The sequence below is a fragment of the Arachis duranensis genome, chromosome 3 (assembly GCF_000817695.3).
Source record: "Arachis duranensis cultivar V14167 chromosome 3, aradu.V14167.gnm2.J7QH, whole genome shotgun sequence".
Lineage (NCBI taxonomy): Eukaryota > Viridiplantae > Streptophyta > Magnoliopsida > Fabales > Fabaceae > Arachis > Arachis duranensis.
This window is the reverse complement of record NC_029774.3, coordinates 17,582,726-17,594,211: the sequence shown is the minus strand read 5'-3', so window position 1 is coordinate 17,594,211 and position 11,486 is coordinate 17,582,726. Positions and strand designations below refer to the sequence as shown.

Below are 11,486 nucleotides of genomic sequence, written 5' to 3'. Positions count from 1 at the left end.
TTACATTTTTAGCATAATTTAAATGAATTATAATTAATTTTTAATTACTATTCTACCTTTTAATTTTATTAAAATTCTTTTACTACACTAATTCTAATTTCCCGTACCTAACCCTAATCCTACCCTAATTTCAAAACCACCCACCCACCCACTCAACAAAGAAAGAAAGAAATGCAAAACGAGGGAAGCGAGGGAGAAGAAGAAGAGAATAAGAGGAGGAAAGGGACGGATGGCACACGCGGAGGTGGGGACCGCTATTTGCCGTTGCCGTCGCAGAGAAGAGAGCAAGAGGGGGAGAGAGACTGACATGAGAGAGAGAGAAGGGGAGAGAGAGAGAGTTTAGAGACACAGATCAAGAAATGGAAAAGGATAAGAGAAGGAGAAGATGACAGCGCTGGTGAAACAAGGGGAAGCCGTCGCTGCTGTCGAGCTAGAGAGGAAGGGAGAGAGACAAACAAGGAGAGAAAAGGGTATCGCTACTGTGGTCTCTATTGGGGCTCATCAATGGAGCCACGACCATCTTCGTCGAAGGATCTCGTCGGTAAGTTGCACGCCGCTATTAGAGTAGCTATCGCCGTCGCTGAGCTATTGCTCTGCCATAGGAGCTATTCGGAGTTGTCGTTCTATTGCACTCTTGATCAATCGTTATCTTGGTTAACTGCTATTATTAATTTTTTAATTTGTTCTTGATTTTGATTTTAGGGTTCACTGTTATTATTCTTGATTTTAATTTTAGGATATTTGCATTCTGAAGTTTCGTCGTAGCAGCCGTCACTGAGCAGCCTCTCCTCGCCGAGCAACAGCATCCTGAGCCTTTTCCTGCTACTGGTTCAATTTATTTCTGCTTGTTCAATTTATTTCTGAGTTGCTACCTTACTGGGTTTAGGAATTTTGTTAATAGTTGAATTGGAAAACAGATTCTCTTCAGTGGAAGAAAAATTTGACATTGTCCAGTGTTTGATCTCAACCTTTAATAAAATCAACGGTCTTAATTACAATTTTAATTATGATTTTATTTTATTTTTCTAGTATTCTCACGTTCTAGCTTTTTTTACTTTTATTATCTTCCCGCGCTTATTTCTATTTCACCATCTTCTCTGAAAAATTAAACTTTTGAACTTCTATTATATTCTTCTTTTTAAGTAGTTGATTTTTAATGATGTCTTCTAATGCTAATAGAAGGCCATCACAAACTAGGATAAGGATAATGCTTCTTCTCCTTTGACATTGAGGTTTTGTGCTTTCATTCTCATTCTGATTCTCTTTTATTTAATTCTCTTACTCAAGTCTTCCTTTCTAATAATTTGATAATACGTTTATTTTGGTATTAAATTTTTTTTCAAGCTATAAGTTTTCTGATTGAAAATTAATAAACTATGCTCTATGATTTTTTTTAATATTCATGTTCTTATAATTAAATTTTTAAATTAGTTTTTTTGTTACAATTAAAAAAGTACTTTTTTAAATATTTTTTCTTTTGATTCTTGTTTTCATTTTAGGATGTCTAATGATTCTATTATTTTTTTGAATGCCCAAAATATGGATGTAAAATTTGATTGGCTACCTAAATTGGGAAAAACCTTTAACACTTTAGAAGAGGCATGGAAATTTTGGATTGATTATAGTGGAAGGATGGGATTTGGTGTCCGCAAGAAATATTCTAACAAAAATGCAGATGGAAAAATTCTAAGTCTTAGACTCGTCTGTGCCAAAGAAGGTGTTTGTAAATCAGACAAAAGGAATTTTTTGATGGTCATTTCTCGACATAAAACATGGACTAATTGTTTGGTAAAATTAAGAATCAGATATATTAAAGACATTGAAGAAAAGTATAAGATTCATGATTTTAGTGTTGAGGGAGAGAAAGAGAGAAGAACCTGAAAAAGTCTCAAACCTTAGATTCTACTTTAGGTCTCAAAAGCTCTCTCTTCTTGCTCGTCGTGTTGTGCAGCCATACCTCGGAAGATGGAGTCTTCAAATTCTGGCCCTCTAATTTTGATGCGAGATTTGTATTCACCTTTAATGGTTAAGATTCTACTGACAGAGCTGCTAAAGCAAGAGAAAAAAGACGAAGAATGAAGCTTCTTCTTCTTGTTGTTGTTACTTTGGAGAAGAGAATAGGATTAGTGGAATGTGAAATTAAAGAGAAAAAGGGTTTAAAGAATTTGAGAAGAGAGAGCTTCTTTTTATTATTGTTACTATGGCAGGAGAGAATAGGGCTAGTGGAAAGTGGAATCAAAGAGAAGAAGGATTTGTAAAATTTGGAAATGTGATAGTCATAATTATAATTATAATTATAATTAGGACCGTTGATTTTATCAAGGGTTGAGATCAAATATTAGACAATGTTAATTTTTTCTTCCACTGGAGAGGATCCGTTCCCATTGAATTGAATGATTCTGTTGAAAATGGAATAATTCTGCTTGTTCAATTTATTTTTGAGTTGCTGTGTTGTTGGCTGAGTTTTGTTAATACTGCCTTATTCTGCCTTGCTGATTTTGTTAATAGTTGAATTGAATGATTCTGTTGAAGATGGAATAATTTATTTGCTGATTTTTTAGCTGTATGTTCAATTTAGTTTGGATTATTTGCTTAGTTTTTTGTTGTTAGACTCTCTGGCTTTGGATGCTGAGCTTTCGTATTTATTTTTTGTTGCTGATAGTATGGATTTTTGTGTAGGTTTGTTATTTCCATTGTTGCTGAGTGAATGTCCTACAGATTGAATGACCTATATATTTTGATACATGTTGAATGTTAGTGTCATGTATACTGATTTTGTGATTTATAATTTTTTTAGTAGTTCTTATTACTGGCTCTCTACTAAACGAGTAGTATTATGCATGCCATTTACCATTTTTAGAAGCTTTCATTTATGCATGTCAGACATCTACCCTGTTCAATGCCATTTACGCCTATCATGCATCCCTTTACTGGCATTCAACGCAAGTTCCTTTGCCAAGTTGGGCATTGAACGCCTAGGAGGAACTTCCTTTCTGGCGTTCAACGGTAGCTCTAGTGCCATTTTGGTCGTTGAACGCCCGACCTCACTTGCATTCAATGCCATCTGAGTTTCTCCAGATTCGGCCTCATCCTTAGTGGTGATGGCCTTGCACTCTTCTCTTGGGTTCACTTCAGTGTTACTAGGAAGAGTGTCAGGAGGAGTCTCAGGGATTCTCTTGCTCGGTTGACCAACTTGTACCTCCAAATTTCTGATGGAGGACCTTGTTTCAATTATGAAACTTTGAGTGATCTTAGAGAGGTTGGAGATTATAGTGACTAAGTCAGAAAGGCTCTGCTTAAAGGTCTCCATATGTCCCTGAGAAGATGGGAATGGTGGTCTGTTGTTGAACTTATTCTGCGTACTTCCACTTTGATTATTGTTGAAGCCTTGCTGAGGCTTCGGTTGATCCTTCCATGAAAGGTTAGGATGATTCCTCCATGAGGGATCGTAGGTGTTTTCATAGGGTTTTCTCATGTAATTTACCTCCTCTATGGTAGGTTGATTAGGATCGTAAGCTTCTACTTTAGAGGAAGCTTCTTGAATGCTGCTAACTGCAACTTGCATTTCAGTCAAATGCTGAGAGATTATATTGACCTGCTGGGTCAAGATCTTGTTCTGAGCCAATATGGCATTCAGAGTGTCAACTTCAAGAATTCATTTTTTGAGAGACCCCACTGATCACAGGGTTTCTCTCAGAGTTGTACATGAATTGGTTATTTTCAACCATCTCAATGAGTTCTCTTGCCTCTTCAGGCGTTTTCTTCAAGTGGAGTGATCCACCAGTGGAACTGTCCAATGATATTTTGGACATCTCAAAAAGACCATCATATAAGATACCTAGGATAGACCATTCTGAGAGCATGTCAGGAGGACACCTCCTGATCAGTTGCTTGTATCTTTCTCAAGCTTCATAGATGGATTCACCTTCTTTTTGTCTGAAAGTTTGAACTTCCACTCTGATTTTGCTCATCTTCTGAAGAGGGAAGAATTTGGCCAAGAAAGCATTGACCAACTTCTCCCAAGAGTCTAGACTTTTCTTAGGTTGAGAGTCCAACCATATCCTAGCTCTGTCTCTAACAGCAAAGGAAAAGAGTATAAGTCTGTAGACCTCAGGATTCACTCCATTGGTCTTAACAATGTCACAGATTTGCAAGAATTTTGACAGGAATTGGTGTGGATCTTCCAATGGAAGTCCTTGGAACTTACAATTCTGTTGCAGAAGAGAGACTAACTGAGGCTTAAACTCAAAGTTGTTAGCTCCAATGGCAGGTATAAAGATACTTCTTCCATAGAAATTTGAAGTTGGTATGTGATAAACCACTATTTTATGGTTTACAATGTGTTTAATTGTGTGGTTTTATCATGGTCTTTACCCACTTATTCATATAATTAGCATGCATTTATATTTCCTTCCTAAAATTATTACATGATTGAAAACATGCTTCTTTGGTCTTAATTTAGCTAATCTTAATCCTCTCTTATTACCATTCAATGCCTTGATCTGTGTGTTAAGTGTTTCAGGCTTTATAGGGCATGAATGAGTGAGAGATTGGGAAGGAAGCTTGCAAAAATGGAAGGAACATAAGAAATTGAGGAGATGACCAGTGAGAAGTGACGCGTACGCGTCAGCAACGCGACCGTGCGGAAGAAAGGAATTCACAGTGACGCGGCCGCATGAGTGACGCGGACGCGCGGATTGGAAAAGCAGAAGCGACGCGGAGGCATAGACGACGCGCCCGCATGGAAAAGAAAAATGCCGAATGACGCGTCCGCGTGACGTGCGCGATTTGCAGAATTACAAAAGTTGCTGGCAGAGATTCTGGGCCGGATTTCAACCCAGTTTTCGGTCCAGAAACACATATTAAAGTCAGGGAACATGCAGAGATTCAGGAACCATTCATAATTCACAATTTTAGTTTTAGATGTAGTTTTTAGTGAGAGAGGTTCTCTCCCCTCTCTTAGGATTTAGGATTAGGATTAGGATTAGGATTTCAACTTCTTCATCACAGTTTCGATGTTCCTTTAATTTATTTTCTACTTTTATTTATCACTTTAGTTGATTATTTGATGTTGCCAATTTGGCTTATGGATTTCTATGTTCAATCTAACCTTCTATTTAATATAATTTGAGGTATTTCAGACTTATGATTGTTTTCTCTAATTTATGTTATTGATGTTTGTGCTCTATCCAAATTATTTTTATTCAAGTAGATTTTATTCCCTTTTGGCTTTGGTTGATTAATTGGTAACTCTTGAGTTATCAAACTCATTGTTGACTGAAAATTGGAATTCTTCAAGAATTAATTCGAGATCTAATAATTCTAACTTTTCCCAAGGAAAGATTGGAATTTGAGGATTTGAATTAATTCATCCACTTAACTTACCTTCTTAGTTAGAGGTTAACATAATGGGAGAAAAATTCAATTCTCATCACAATTGATAAGAATAACTGGGATAGGACTTCTAATTTCTCATACCTTACCAAGAGTTTATTTTACAGTCATTTATTTATTTTATTTGTCATTTATCATACCTGTTCCTCATTCTCAAAACCCCCAATTTACAAAACTCATAGCCAATAATAAGTCATACCTCCCTGCAATTTCTTGACAAGATGACCCAAGGTTTAAATACTTCGGTTATCAATTTATTTAGGGGTTTGTTACTTGTGACAACCAAAACATTTGTAAGAAAGGCTGATTGCTTGGTTTAGTAACTATACTGACAACGAGAGTTTATTGTAACTTCTAAACCATCAATCTTCAGTTCTTTTCAAAATGGCGCCGTTGCCGGGGAGTTGCAAACATGTGCCTTATTATTGGTTATTGTAAATAGTTTTTTAAAAAAATATTTTTCTTTTACTTGTTTATTTGTTTTCTCTCTTCCCTCCTATTTCTGATATCTATTATGAATTTTCACCCCCTCGCTTTGAGTTTGGTTCTAATTTTGTTGCAAGGAATGGAAGCTATAACAGGACTATACATCAAGGTCTAAGCAATCAAAGATAGATGGAGCCACAAGGATCTAATCACCCCTTTAGGCAACAACACCCTCCTAGATATCATGGACAAAGACCATTCTACAGTGCACACCAAGCTGATAGATATGGTGAACCGCCTTGTAGCTACCAACAAGCCCCACCCTATACTCAGAGATCATCCTTTCAACACAACCTCAACCCACCACACTCACAAGCTTCTTTTCACCATTCGCCACCGTACAATCCTTATCCACCCCAACACCAATCCAATTACTCCCAAGAACCACCACTCCCCCATACACCATGCCCTTATCCATCAAAGCCAGAATCACAGGTTTGCCTCGAAGAATCAATAAACCAATTTAATGCAACCCTTCATCAACTGGAGCAAGCAATAATTCAATTATCTTCCAGACGTTCAGACACTCAACAGACTCCCATGGCTTCACGTGGAGAATCTAATGAAGAATGTACTGTGAAGAAGACACGAGAAGCTCTAGTGGACAGCATAGAGCATAACTTCGTCCTGGAACAAGTAGAGGATGCTGTCATTGTAGAAGAGAAAGAGTTGGTTGAAGATTTAGGAGATGCTGAACCTCCATGGGAACACAGAGTCATGGAAGACTCCGTCGAGGATGCTATAATTGACGCTGAGGAGGATTTTGCACCGCCTCCAATACAAATATCTTATGAAGAACTGAACGGAATAACCCAAGACACAGGTTTCCTTGATGATGATGATCATGAGTCCTGTTCTCTTAGTGACGAACTTGCATCCGCAAGTGAATTCTTTGAGACAGAAGAATCTCCCCCGAGTGAATATGAAGATGATGCTGAGGTAGATTTTTCTCAACCTCCAATATATGACTTGAGCGATGATGAGGGAGAAATTGAAGACTCTAATCAAGATATGGTTGAAGTGGAAGAAATTTGCAATGAAGTGGAGGAATTCACAGAAGAGCACAAGGGAGTAAAACTTACAGAACCACTGGAACCACCTATCCCGAGGCCACCACCACCCAATACAATCTTCAAGTGGGTACAATCCTTAACCCTTAGCTTTATTTTTCCACTTGAATATGGTTTGCTTGAAACAGATGGCCAGCTTAGAGCTCTTTGCGGCTTTAAGAGTAAGAGGGAAATGGCTCGTACTCAGAGCTGGTGCACAAGGTTCAATAAGGTTCAACGCTTCAACTCGAAGTGCACGGAGTGGTATCATGCTCAATTGAATGGATCACGGAGAACGTTTGGTCACCGTGATAAGAATATACTTTTTAAACCGCCCAGATAGAAACATGTAGATCAAGACGGAGGCAGATTTAAAAGCAAAGTTTGGGATCATGGATTCTATACTGACATTCGTCACCCCGGGGGCCTGAGAATCTGTTTGAAGCTTCTCAGAAGCTTTACATGCCTAGTTTAGGACCCCGGAGGCTATTGGCATTCCAAGCATTGGTGGAGATTTTTGGATGAATTTAAACATAAGCCGCCATAACAGAAAGCTCATCCAATGTCCAACTTAAGGACTTTAACCAAAAGTGCTAGGTGGGAGACAACCCACCATGGTATGGTCGTTTCTTTTTCAATTTTATTTCGTGTTATTTATTTTTATTTCCTTTTTAATTGAACCTGAATATTATTCATTCACATTGCATACTGCATAATTGCATACCTACATGAAAAAAAAAGAGGGAAAACACACACGCGACGCGGCAGCGTCGCTGACGTGTCCGCGTCACTAGTGCGTTGGGTAGAAAAGAATTGAACAGAGAGTCACGCGAGAGCGTAGCTGGAGGCGCGCCTTTAGCATGATTTGACCCCACGCGACCGCGTCATGTAGGAACATTTGCCTCCCACACGACCGCGTCACCCACGCGGCCGCGTGCCATGAAAATCGACGTGAAAATGGTGCATAGCCGAAAGTTATGCTGGAGTGGTGCTGGACGGGTGCTGAAAGCACAACCTTACCACGCAGATGCATGGCTCACGTGTCCACGTCATATCCCCATATTGGCCACTCACGCGATCGCGCCACCCAGAATTTGGCAAAATAAGATTTTGAATAGAGAGTTGTGCGAGTGCGAGGCTGCCCTCGCGCCAGTAGCATAAAACGTGTCATGCAACCGCGTGACCGACGCGACCGCGTGACCGACGCGACCGCGTCGATTAACTTCAAACGCAAGTCACGCGACCGCGTGCCCCACGCGTCCGTGACGCTTGCGCCGCACAGCTTATCCTAATTTGCATATTTCATTCATTGCATTTTAATTTAGTGTATATTTTTCTTTTCTTTTCTAAATTTATTATTTTTCCTTTGGTGTTGATTTTCTTATTTAACTGTTGCATCTTTTCTGGTATAATTTTTAGTGACTTGTTTTACAATGTTGGGTGATGCTATTTTTCTGTCAATGTCAATCTTTTATGATACTTGTATTCCTTTTGCATTGACATGAACTTACATTGTCTTTCATTACCCACTCTCTTCTCCATTGTTGTACATTTTGTACCACTGGCATGCCATGGCTTCTATTATTTTCTCACGTACATGTTGAAGCTTCCATGTAAATGAGACCCTTATCATTTGGCATTAACTCATCCATACTTCATTTATTTTCTTATCTTTATTTCTGGGTTACTTTTCTTCCCTTTTTCTTTCAGGATGGCCACCCGGAGGGGAACCGGAAGACGTTTACATGGGGAGACAAGACAAGTTTATCTGCACAATCTTTGGAGAGATGCATCAGTTGGAACAACCCGTCCACCTGCACATCTTAGCATGCACCAAGGACGGTGCAATCTTTAAGTGTGGGGAGGTCGATACCGATCTCTATGGGTTAGCTATTTTCTTCTTTTCAACACCATTATTTTATTTTCTTTGTTTATTCATTATTGCATTTGCATATTTGATTGCATGTTTGTTTGATTTTTTTGCATATTTTACCACTTGGTTAAAGTAATATTTTCTTTTTCAAGAAATTTTTATAGTATTTCACTAATTTGAATAAAACTTTTTGAAAAAAAATAAACTTGTTTGAAGAAATCTTGTTTTGGAACATGGTTTAAAGCTCGAACACACAAAACCAGTGAGATTTTGAGCCTATTTGATTGGTTGCATTTTATCAACCAATATTTTATTTTTGGTGTGTGTTGTTCTCTCTAAAATTGTGATCTTTGTCTTGCTTAATTCTATATTTCTATTGTTTGATGTATGCATGCACTGATATGATTGAGGCCCTTGTTTCACTAAGCTTACATACCCATATAGCCTTACCCTTTCATTATCCTTTGTAAACCAATTTGAGCCTAATATACCCATTTCTTCTTTACTCTAGCTCATTACTAACTTTAAGCGGAAAACAATAATGTCCTTAATTTGAATCCTTGGTTAGCTTAGAGTAGTAAAAGTACTCTTGATTTAAGTGTGGGAAAGTTGGGTTTGAAAATATTTGGTTTGAATAATTGGGTGTTGTATATTTTAGTGAAAATGTGCAAAATAATGGTTGAGCACATGTTATTGCATTCAATACTTTAATCATATGCATTGAGAAAAAAACAGTGAAAAAGAAAAAGAAAAGAGCAATTAATAAAAAGGGACAAAATGCCCCAAAATAAATAGTGAAATCAATGCATATGAGCTGTACTCAAAACTTGGAATGCATAAATATGTAGCAAACACAGTTAATGGGAAGTTAGATTTTGTATTTTAATTAAATGAATTGTCTTGAGTTAGGTGGCAAGTTTATGTTAATTAAGGATTCAGATTTTAATCCACTTAGCCAAATACAATCCTACCTTGACCCTAACCCCATTACGACCCTTAAAAGACCTCTTGATTTGTGTATTGATGCATTAAATTTTTGTTGATTGTTAGATGAAGAGCAAGCTATAGAAAGCAAGATTAGTAGAGAATTGAGAGAATTGACCCTAGACACTTGAGAGTTAGAGTGATATACACTACCAGTAAGGGTTCAGCGCTCAATTCTATGTTCCCTGCTTTCATGAGCTATATTCTTCTTGCAAGTTATTCATATTGTATTTTGTGGTTTGAATTAGTGAAATCTAGTTCATATTTGTCTTGAAGAACTTATTTACTTTTAACTAAGTAGGTAGAAATATTTTGTATGTAGTTGCATTTACATTCATAGGTTGCATTGCATGAGTCTTACCTTGCCCTACTCATTTATTTGGTCTCCTTGAGTTTAGCATGAGGACATGCTAATGTTTAAGTGTAGGGAGGTTGATAAACCACTATTTTATGGTTTACAATGTGTTTAATTATGTGGTTTTATCATGGTCTTTACACACTTATTCATATAATTAGCATGCATTTATATTTCCTTCCTAAAATTTTTACATGATTGAAAACATGCTTCTTTGGTCTTAATTTAGCTAATCTTAATCCTCTCTTATTACCATTCGATGCCTTGATCTGTGTGTTAAGTGTTTCAGGCTTTATAGGGCATGAATGAGTGAGAGATTGGGAAGGAAGCTTGCAAAAATGGAAGGAACACAAGAAATTGAGGAGATGACCAGCGAGAAGTGACGCGTACGCGTCAGCGACGCGACCGCACGGAAGAAAGGAATTCGCAGTGACGCGGCCGCATGAGTGACGCGGACGCGCGGATTGGAAAAGCAGAAGCGACACGGAGGCATGGACGACGCACCCGCATGGAAAAGAAAAACACCGAATGACGTGTCCACGTGAATGATGCGTCCGCGTGATGTGCGCGATCTGCAGAATTACAAAAGTCACTGGCAGAGATTCTAGACCGGATTTCAACCCAGTTTTTGGCCCAGAAACACAGATTAAAGTCAGGGAACATGCAGAGATTTAGGAAGCATTCATAATTCATGGTGCACGAAATTGCAATCACACTTTTGCAATTCTGCACAACTAACCAGCAAGTGCACTGGGTCGTCCAAGTAATACCTTACGTGAGTAAGGGTCGATCCCACGGAGATTGTCGGCTTGAAGCAAGCTATGTTTATCTAGTAACTCTTAGTCAGGATATCAATAATTATCAGGGTTGATTGTGAAAAGTAAAAGAACATGAAATAAGTACTTGTTTTGCAGTAATGGAGAACAAGTTGAGGTTTTGGAGATGCTCTATCTTCTGAATTTCTGCTTTCCTACTGTCTTCTTCTTCAAGCACGCAAGACTCCTTCCATGGCAAGCTGTATGTAGGGTTTCACCATTGTCAATGGCTACCTCCCATCCTCTCAGTGAAAATGTTCAACGCGCTCTGTCACAGCACGGCTAATCATCTGTCGGTTCTCAATCAGGTTGGAATAGAATCCAGTGATTCTTTTGCGTTTGTCACTAACACCCAGCCTTCAGGAGTTTGAAGCTCGTCACAGTCATTCAATCCTTGAATCATACTCAGAATACCACAGACAAGGTTTAGACCTTCCGGATTCTCTTGAATGCTGCCATCAATTCTAGCTTATACCACGAAGATTCTGATTAAGGAATCCAAGAGATATCTACTCAATCTAAGGTAGAAC

The 11,486-nt window shown here is 38.3% G+C and overlaps 1 non-coding gene across 1 annotated transcript; it reads left to right on the top strand.

Annotated features, from left to right (window-relative positions):
* The first annotated feature begins 3,856 nt into the window (after positions 1-3,856).
* On the top strand, positions 3,857-3,965 carry LOC127746135 (small nucleolar RNA R71). Its single transcript, XR_008007754.1, has one exon. It is a non-coding gene; the product is annotated as a small nucleolar RNA R71 (small nucleolar RNA).
* Positions 3,966-11,486: the final 7,521 nt, after the last annotated feature.